The following is a 10434-nucleotide window of genomic DNA, read 5'->3' on the forward strand; positions in this document are numbered from 1 at the left end:
CAGGAATGATAAGGGATGAAGAGGTTGGGAAAAGATGCTCAACGTCTGTTGGCTTAATAGGGACCTCACTGGACAGTTTAATTAGCTCGTCAAGAACCTGATCCTTTTTCCATAGGAGAGATCTCCTGTTTCCGAGTGAATTAAAAGGGAAGACTTGATTATTTAATTATGATGCACGCTAATTCATCCGTGGAAGTTTGGGTTCAATTTCCAGCAGAGGGCAGATACCTGGTTTGGTTTACAGAGCACTGACAGCACCAATTTAACATTTAATTATCGCTGGGAATTGGATCACAAAGGAGCAGGAGCCCGTGGGCCGGCGTGGCCGGGGCCTTTGGGATGCCAGGCTGCCCAGCAGGACAGGAATTTGTTTACTCCAGGCTGATCCAGCATCTCAATTGTCCTGCCCTTGCCCAGCACAATAACTGTAAAGTGATTAATGAAGTTTGAATGGGAGCTTTGGTTACACCAAAAGACAACCCTACACCTCTGCGGTGTTTTAATTAACAGCTAACACTTCAAATTAGGCTGGAGTTGCTGCAGTAATTACCCCTTCCAATGAGTGTGGAGGGAAAAAGGGTTTTCTTGGATGTTATGTGGGACTGGAAGATGGAATTGATCATTTTGGTTACAGCCAGCACCGCTAAAGCCTGAATTTAATACCTTTATGCAGCTTCTAAGGAACGGACTAAAAAAATCCCACGGGATAGCAAGCACAGCATGAGGAAAACCAGACTTTTAGTAAATTTATGGATGTCTAGGAGGAGATTAAACCAATATTCCCACTCAAAGTCTCATCTCAAGGGTCATCTCCCAGGTTTTGGTGCCACCTCCAGAAGTGAAGCAAGCAAACCCATCAGAGAAAAGGAGCAAAATTCCAGAGGTTCCTCAGCAACTTGGCACGCTTCAGGAACACACTTAAAATCTTCCAAGATGGTAGGAAAATTCCTAGAAACAGCTCAAAACAGCAGCTCCCCAGTGCCAGGGACGGGTTTGAGCAGTGCCCAGCAGTGAGGAGAAGGGGATGCTAAACACCACGCTGGGTTTTGGGGGGGGTCTCCCTCCCCGCTCCTGGCACAGGAGATGGAGGCAAACACAGAATCCTGGAATGGTTTGGGTGGGAAGGGACCTTAAAGCCCATCCCATTTCACCCCCTGCCATGGGCAGGGACATTTCCACTATCCCAGGGGGCTCCAGTCTCTGGCCTTGGACACTTCCAGGGACCATCTCCTGGTGGGAAGTTCCCCCAGTGACACAGAGCTTGGCTTGAAACCATCACATGTTGTCCAAGGAAAGGACAGAGACTCCAACGCTGCCTGGCTGAACATTCCCACTGGGGAACAGAAATTTTAGTCTCTCCCTCCACATTCCCACCAGAATTCATTATTCCAAGCCCCTGCATCCATTACAATGAACAGCTCCTAAGCAAGACTGGCATAGTTGTGTCCAATATTTCACCACCCTTGGCTACAAACCACATTCCGAGACATTTAAAGCCCTGAAGGGCCCCACAAGAGCCAAGCCCTTCAGCAGAACTTTGTCTCCTCCACTCTGGAAAAGCAGAGCGTCCCTCAGGGAGGGCTGCAGAGGTGGCGTGGCCAAAACCGGGGTTATTTTGGGGAATAAATACGAGAGATGTTGTGTGAGCAAGCACTGTGCTTGAACAAAGCCCTCCAGCTAAGCCACGAAAACTTGCGATGGACTGCGGAGAGTGCATCCCTTGTGTCCCAGAAAATACAAATCAATATCATGGAAAACTAGAATAGGGCTTTGGGGGATCTGCCAACCCTCAGCATCTCTCCCCCCACCCCGTACAGGAGATGTGTTTCTACAGGAAAGCAAATGAAAAACGGGAAGCATCAGAAGCAGCTGGTTTGCGTTTTAAGGAGAAAAGGGGAATGGAAATCCACATTACCTGCTTTGTTCTTCCTGAGGTAAAGAAAACCAAGGAGAAATGTCAGGGCTTTGGGCTCTTCGTAGAATAAACCCCTGCCCACCCTAATATTTGATGCTAAATACTCGGTACACTGAATACGATGAGTTTCTACTCAACACAGAAGGAAAACAAACCCAACTTCAGAGAAAATGTGCCAGATTCTTAATAAAGAGCTAATAAATTCTTAATAAATAGTGAAGATGGCAAACAAAATATTTCTCTCAGACCAACAATTTTACATCCTCCCTGTGAGGAATTTTACCTAAAGCACACTGGGAGCTGCAGGATGCTGTGGATGCGGGATAATTCTTTCCAGCGCAAGCAAAGAACCAACCACAGGTTGCAACCTGCAGGCAACTCAAGGGAAACACTAATTTTCAATTTTTTTTCTAATTTTTAATTGCAAAGCCCTTGCCCACATGTGAGTGAATCAACAATGGTCACATCACGAGCAGGGGCTGAGTTTGCAAAGATCCCCGAGCTTTTTCCAGCAGCTTTTCCCATCAAACACAACTTCTCACTACAAGCTGAGTTTGGTATTATATTAAATCTCAAAATAAACACAGTCTCTACCTAGACACCAAAATCCATTCAAATTATCCTCTCATGCTCAGAACAGCACCAAAGGAGCCTGGAGCAGCACAGGATCTGCTTCCCATCTGCTCCCTCTGGCCACCAGGATACATCCTTTCATTTTTCCCCACAACAGCCACGGGAACAACTTCTAATCAATAAGATACTCCTTGGCAAGCCTAAATGATTCAAGGGAAAGCCATGACCTGTCTGCTGTGCCAATGAGCCAGCCCTGTCCCTTCCCAGAAATATAACCAACATCAGCAAAGATGACAAAATGATGAACTGACAGACGGAGACAGCAGCGATGGGGCTGCAGGATCCAGGGATGCAACACTCCCCTCCAGCCTGGGGACACCTAAGGCTGGTGCCACGAGGGGCGTGGGACAAGGGATGGAGGGACAGGACACAGGGAGTGGCTTCCCAGATGGGATATGGGGAAAAATTCCTCCCCAGGATGGAGATTCCCTGCCTCTCCCATGCCCCGTCCCAGTGCTGCAGTACTGGAGCTCCTCCTTTCTTGCCAAGAGCTTTCTCCTGAGGTCCATCTGAACTTGCCAAGGTGGCAGCTTCAGGCCACAGAGTAAAACTAGAAGTGAATATTTTGCTTCCTTTCTCCCGATGCTTTTCCTCCTACTTCTCACCTGGGGATGAATGCATTACCCACATTTGTTAAAAACAGCAGGAGATAATTTCCCTCAAAAGGGTTGGGAAATATTGTCCCATTTCCCCACAGTTTACTCCCGGCACTGCACTGAGGAGCTGCAGAGGAAGCTCTCCAGACCCACTGAGACAAACACCACCACACCCCAAAGGTCTCTGGTGCCACGGCAGAGTGTTTCCAAACAGAAATAAGAGTTTTAAGCTTCTTATTTGAGCTCAAAAGTGACCAGAAAAAGCTGTGCTTGTAGCAGGCCACACCTTCAGACGTGAGGGCGCAGAGGGAGTCAAACCGGACATTTATGAGAAATAACCGAGAGCAAAAAGCTGCGTCGGTGTCGTGCACAGGGACCTCAGCCCTGCAGCACAACGTGCCAGCCACCAGCTGCAAACTCCACGCAGCAAATCACCCCCACATTTGCTTTACTGGTCATTTTCTCCTTCTCCCCCCCTTTTTTTGCCTGGGACTGCCGCTGTTTGTCGTGCTCGTGGTCAGACCGTGGCAGCGCAGCGACAGGAGCATCACGTACTCCGATGGCCATCGAAAGAAAGAGATTCAAATTGTTTCTAGGAAATAACACTTTGCCAGTTGCTGCCTCCTGCAATAGCAAACACATTAGCCTGACTCTGTGGCTGTTAAACCAGGGAAGCCAAAGTGCACAGCAGTTGGAAAAAGGAGCTTTTATGGTGCTGTGCTGGTTCACAGCACAACCTCCCCTCCCTCTGAAATGCCACTGCAGATGCTTGAGCACTGATTGCAAAATGATTTGCTGGGGAAGTAGCAAACAAACTGCAAATAGTGGTATCTGAATGTTAAAACTTCTGACAAAGAGCACAGTTGGCACCAGAGGCTGCGTAAAGGAAACGTTGAGTAGCAATGTCTCACTTAACCCAGCTCGGTGCTGGAATCCAAGCCCAGGGAATGATGATCCCTCACCTCTTTGTGCTGGAACCTGTTCCTCTTTCCATCTGTTACCACTTAAACGAGTCTTCCTTCTCTCCTGCAGCCAAACATTCAGGGCTAACCTTTGGAAATGGGATTCCCAGCCTTTCTCTTTGTACCCATCCCACTGCCAGTCAGTCCCCATTCCTGAAAGAGACGTGGACAGGCTGGAATAAGGACGGAGCTCGAGCAGAGTGTGGTACCACCACACCTACACCAGGTCACCCAGGACCACCCAGAGCAGCTCCAGACACAGGAATGGACTCACCTGCTGGATTTAAACAGGTTTAAGGATAAAAGGCAGCAGAGCAGCCGTGAGCTCCGACTGACACGGTGTTATCCCACACGGCAGAAAGCCTGCAGTGAATCCATCACAATTTTAGGAAAGAAACATGAAGCAACAGAGTGTGAGCCAAAAAGTACATCACATTCTTTGGTGACAGGAACTAAGAAGCCAACGTGAGGGGTTGTTCAGCCTAGAGAAGAGAAGGATCCAGGGAGAGCTCAGAGCCCCTTCCAGGGCCTAAAGGGGCTCCAGGAGAGCTGGAGAGGGACTGGGGACAAGGCATGGAGGGACAGGACACAGGGAATGGCTTCCCACTGCCAGAGGGTAGGGATGGATGGGATATTGGGAAGGAATTCTCCCCTGGGAAGGTGGGGAGGCCCTGAGCTCTCACCCCAGCTCACTCACTGCTAACAAGCACAAGTTCCCATTTTCCGGACTGCCGCTCGCTTCATCTTCCCAGCTATGGGCATCCAACACAAACAAAACAACTTTAATTTAAGAATCATCCAGTTTCTAATTAAACAGCCATAGGCAGCTGGCTGGATACATTTTAATCAGTTTCAATAACGTATTGATTGGATACTGAAGCTTAAAAATTAAAAGTAAAAAGATGACCGGGGAATTGTCCCATCTCAGCCCAACAGTAGAACCCTCTGTAAATAACTCCTCTTTTAACCATCAGCTAAATGAACACTTCAATACTGCACTACAAAGTCTTCTGCAAAATTACTTTAACTAACAAGCAGAAATTTATCAGCTTCAGCCAAAATCAATGCTGAAATCAATTTGAACACTGGTTGTGTCTAAAGGGGCTCATTGGCAATTTAGGGAAATTACACCATGTAAATGCCTGTGCTTTAATTGAACAGTTTCATCAACTAGGCTGTGATTGCTGTCCATTCATTTATTTACTTTCACTGCAGCTCCCATTCTGCAGAGGAATGGGTTTTGTCAGACTTGAAGGAGGTACTTTATCTTCATTTTATGCACTTTTGTGCATAACAGATTCTATGGGGCGGGCGAGCACCAGCCAGGGTCACAGGAAGCGAGTGACCAGCAAGCACTGGTCAGTCTTGTTTAACCCACACTGGTAGTAGATGACATCCAGTGGGGCATTTCTAACTCAGGTACTGCTGCTCCAACACTTTCAGTGGGACTCAAAATAAACCCAAACAAGAGAAACAGAAAATGAATGCAGTCCGGGAAAGGAAATAAGGGAAATGCCTCCACAGCCACACCACAGGAATTAAGGGAGGTGCCATTTTAAGACTTCAAAGGGTCAAAGATGTGTTTTAATGCCAAACAAGCCAGTGAAGCTGCCTGTGCTTCCTTCCCTGAGCACCAGGCTGGGACAAGCACTGTGGAGAAAAGGTTGTGAGAACCTTCCCCAGGAATCCCTGGCTGGGAATCTGCAGCTCCATCCCTGCTTCTGTTACTTCTTTGCTGCCTTGGAAAAGGGATTTCATCTCTGCCTACATTTACCCTCTGCCAAAGGGCCAAAATAATCTGTGAATTAAAGTATTCTAAAAAGAGGCAAAGGATAGTTCTTGTGTTACACACGTGCTGGAGAAGGGAAGGCTCCAGGGAGAGCTCAGAGCCCCTTCCAGGGCCTAAAGGGGCTCCAGGAGAGCTGGAGAGGGACTGGGGACAAGGCATGGAGGGACAGGACACAGGGAATGGCTTCCCAGTGCCAGAGGGCAGGGATGGATGGGATATTGGGAATAAATCCTTCCCTGTGAAGGGGGGAGGCCCTGGCACAGGGTGCCCAGAGCAGCTGTGGCTGCCCCTGGATCCCTGGCAGTGTCCAAGGCCAGGTTAGCGGGGCTTGGAACAGCCTGGGACCCTGCTTTAAGGTCCCTTCCAACCCAAACCATTCCAGGATTCTGTGATATCCATAGGAAAACCAGCAACAAATGACCAGGAGAGGAACAGCTCCGGTAAGATTTGGGCTGGATTCCCACAACATCTGAGGTGCTTTAAAGAACAGACTGGGACTACAGAGCTCCTTCCTGCCAGCACCCCTGTCCTGCACCAGGGCTGTGGGATAAGCCAGGAGAAGCCAACCCTACTCAGCAAAAGCTCCTCAAGGCAACAGCAAACTCCAGTTATTCCATCACCATCCCAGCAAACGGAGCTGCATCCCCTCCACCTCCCTTCCCCACAAACACAGCCAAACCTCCTCCAGCTTCCCTGCTCCAGGCTGCCCGTGCTTCCCCAGCAGTGCCAGAGGATCCTCAGCTCCCCCCAGGGCACAGACTCCAGGCTGTGGAGCACACACAGCCCCGGCCCAGCTGTCTCCCACACTCGGTGTTTAATGTGCTAATGGGGCACCCCAAGGCTGGCCGAGATAGGGAATGAAGGGATGGGCAGATGCTGGAATGTTCAACCAAACTGCAGAATTGCTCAAGGAAATTGCTCAAACAAATTAAGCTTCCTCATTTATCCCTATTTTCCAGGCTATCCAATTCTTCGGGGGCGGGACATCATCCACAGCCACTTCTCTCCCAATTACTCAACTTAAAAGTGAAGCCTTCTGCTTTCACAGCATTTTGCTAAGATGGGAACTGATGTTCCCATTCCTTTCCTCCCTCCCAGATCCTGGTAACTCCCAAATTAATTAGGGCATCATTGGGGCTTTATGTTTATTTTGGTGTACGGAGCTTTATGCTCCTGCTGCTGGAGACTCCAACAGAACCCACGGAGTTACACACACAACTCACACTGCAAAATAAATCCCAGGAGGCTGTGCCATGCCCTAAACACAGCTCCTGGAACATCTCACTTCTCCTTTCTCCTTGAAAAACAAAGACTAGAAAACATGAAATAAGAATAAAACATTCATTTTGCTTCTCTATAAAGGAAATAGCGACGCTTTAGACACGTCATGTGAGAAAGACCTGACAGAGTCATTATTTGCTAGAGATAAACACCTCCACTTTGTAATATTTAGGTTCAAAATCTACACAGCTGAGGATCTGAGCTCTGAATAATTTAATGGAGCTGCTCCAGGGACCAGCTGGCAAAGCACACCCACACATTCCAAATCAAATCCTCAGCCTAAGGAGAGATCTCCTCAGAGCAGCCTCTGCAGCCATGGATGGAGCCCAAAGATGCAGCACAAAGCTCATCCTTCCAATGTCTTTTGGGCTGACCAGCAAATGATTTGATCCAAGAAAAGCAATTTAAGCAGATCCAGAGATGTCCTGCCACACAGATGTTTGGGAAGAGCTTAAATTGTGCATTCTCCACCCCACCAGCTTCCATAAAACAGCTGGCAGCTGAGTTTCAAAAAATGCATAGAACTGGAGTTAAATACTCCACAGAGAGTGGAAATCAGAGCAAATGACATAGCCTACCTACAGCACCTGGCAAACAGGAGAGGAGCACACTCAGGTGCTTTCAGGCTTCGTTACAGCAGATTTTATCCTTTTCTTGACAGTCTTTACCCAAGACAGGGCACACTCTGCTCACTGGGCAGCAGTGGAAGAATCGCTGCTTTCTGATGGAATATTCAATGGACAGTTTGGGCTTGTTTTATATTTTCTCACGTACTTCTGAACATGCAAGCAACCAAAAAGCAAGGCTAATTAACTGGTTTTGCCATATCTAACATGAGAATTTTTATTGTTCCTTAATTAAGCAAACAGCGGATGAAAAGGTAGGGGGAGAATGGGATGTCAAAGAACCATAAAATCCCCTTCTTTTTAGAACAGGAAAAACATTTAGATTCAGCAAGTTCTCCCTCGAAATATTGCTATAAAGTATTGATTTTTTACCAGACTCAATTGACTGAAAAGTTGTTTGTATAGCAATATTGGCCAAGCCAATATAGTGGAACAATTTTGCTACACACAGTAATCAAGTGTATTTCTAAAGTATAATTATACTGTCATAAAAATAAAGCTAAGATACCTCTTCTCCGAGCAATAAACCAGTTGCAGCTGTAAAGAACCCAAATAAATGAAATCCATTTTCTAACTAAACATAGTCTTCCAAAGAGAACAACCCCAGCTCCCCTCTCCCCCCACCTCCAGCCAGGGGGAGCAGGAAAAGTGATCAATACTTCAATCTCAATAAACTATTTCAATAGTGCTTCATTCCCATGGAAAAGAGAGGCTGGAAAATTTTTGCTCAGCGACCTGCGACGCGCTGTCTTGTTCCCCGAGTGCTGGGAATATATCATTGCCATAATGGATATGAGTTAGGATAAAGAGCTGGGAAGAGAGGGGGAATAAAAAAAAAAAAGATAAGGATAACAACAACAACAAAAAAAGAATAAAAAGGGCGTAGACAGGCTCGTTCTTCAGCTGCAGATCAATACCCACACAGCCTCTCCTCCCCAAGCCAGCAGCCCCACGCTGCGAGGGGGAAACAGCCCAACCTCTGCAATTAATTTTACTTGACAAATGTTCATTGATTTACTGGAATAAAATATCTGTGGGCTGCTGTGCGTGGCTGGGGCAATCCAGCTACCTGTGAGTGTTCCAGTCTGAACCCCTTATTCCCTATTGGGCGCGGATGCTCCGCTGGAGACTGAGAACATTTTGGGAAGGGGGGATTGCTCCAAGCTAGGGAGTTCTGCCACGGGGCTGGAGCCCCTCTGCTCTGGAGCCAGGCTGGGAGAGCTGGGAATGTTCACATGGAGAAGAGAAGGCTCCAGGGAGAGCTCAGAGCCCCTTCCAGGGCCTAAAGGGGCTCCAGAAGAGCTGGAGAGGGACTGGGGGCCAGGTGTAGGGACAGGACACAGGGAATGGCTTCCCACTGCCAGAGGGCACGGATAGATGGGATATTGGGAAGGAATTCCTCCCTGGGAGGGTGTGAGGCCCTGGCACAGGGTGCCCAGAGAAGCCATGGCTGCCCCTGGATCCCTGGAAGTGTCCAAGGCCAGGTTGGACGGGGCTTGGAGCACCCTGGGATAGTGGAAGGTGTCCCTGCGCATGGAATGGGATGAGCTTTAAGTTCCCTTCCCATCCAATCCATTCCAGGGTTCCATGATAATGTGTAAAACACCCACACACAAAACCAGTGCCTGTTCCCTGGAGCAGGCTGGAATGACTCCTGCACTGGGAAGGATTCTGAAGTCACTGCAGCTGCTGACTTTAAATAAGAACAGGATAAAAAGGAGTGTGAGAGACAGAAACACTTCCCTGACACAGAAGCAGGCTCCTGCCTTTGCAGGTCAGACTTTCCCTGTCTGAGAGTGCAGGGAAATGCCACAGTCACCCGCTCCAGGCTCGGGATCACAGCACGACACCTTCAGAAACACAGCATGATGTCAAACAGGGAACATTCAGCCTTACATCCCCTTTTATCCAAATTCCCTCTATGAACCTTCTCCGCCTCTTCTTCTGACACCAACAAGTCAGTGGCTGAGCTTTAGAGCTCAACATTCTCCCTCATATCTATAATAAAATCAGAAAGTAACACAATTACCTCAAGTTCCTTGGTCTAGGAATATCCTTCTCCAAGAAAACATCCACGAGATTTCCCAACCACATCCCACCCCCAAGGCCAACCTGATTTTAAGGGTCCACTCCAAGACTGCATTTCCTCCTTGGAGGCTTTGGAAGCCCATTTCCATTAAACCTTCTGCAAGGAGGACTTGTTTTGCAATGCTGGCAGCCAATTAGAAACTAAACTAAATGCACCGTAGCTTTTAAAACATTTTAGGGGAAAAAAAAAATGTTAATATCAAAGTTAAAATGTCTAAGGTATAAACAAAGCCCTAATGGGATGCTGGGTTACTGTATATGGTAAATAGCTCTCTGGAGGAAACCTTTATTACTCCCTCAGGGCTTTCTTACAAAGTATGGATTTCTTAATTCCCAGTGGAATATTTTTCATACCCCACTGCAGACTATTAAGTACCAGATATTACATCCTGTAGTTTAAACTTTGCACTATGCATAAGAAGGAGTTTTCTCAACAGGAAAGTCTTATCTGTGCTATTATCATCTTTACCATATTAAAATTAATCCTGGCTGCGGGGTAGGAGCTTCGCCACCAAAATTTGGGGGAGTTTCTCAGGCTGGGAGG

At 47.6% G+C, this 10434-nt stretch overlaps 1 protein-coding gene across 1 annotated transcript in view; it reads right to left on the reverse strand.

Annotated features, from left to right (window-relative positions):
• Positions 1–10434, reverse strand: part of MAP2K5 (mitogen-activated protein kinase kinase 5) — a 120406-nt gene that overhangs the window by 84208 nt on the left and 25764 nt on the right. The gene's annotated exons all lie outside the window — the stretch shown is intronic.

Source organism: Corvus brachyrhynchos, unplaced genomic scaffold (genome assembly GCF_000691975.1).
Source record: "Corvus brachyrhynchos isolate BGI_N302 unplaced genomic scaffold, ASM69197v1 scaffold200, whole genome shotgun sequence".
NCBI classification, from domain to species: domain Eukaryota; kingdom Metazoa; phylum Chordata; class Aves; order Passeriformes; family Corvidae; genus Corvus; species Corvus brachyrhynchos.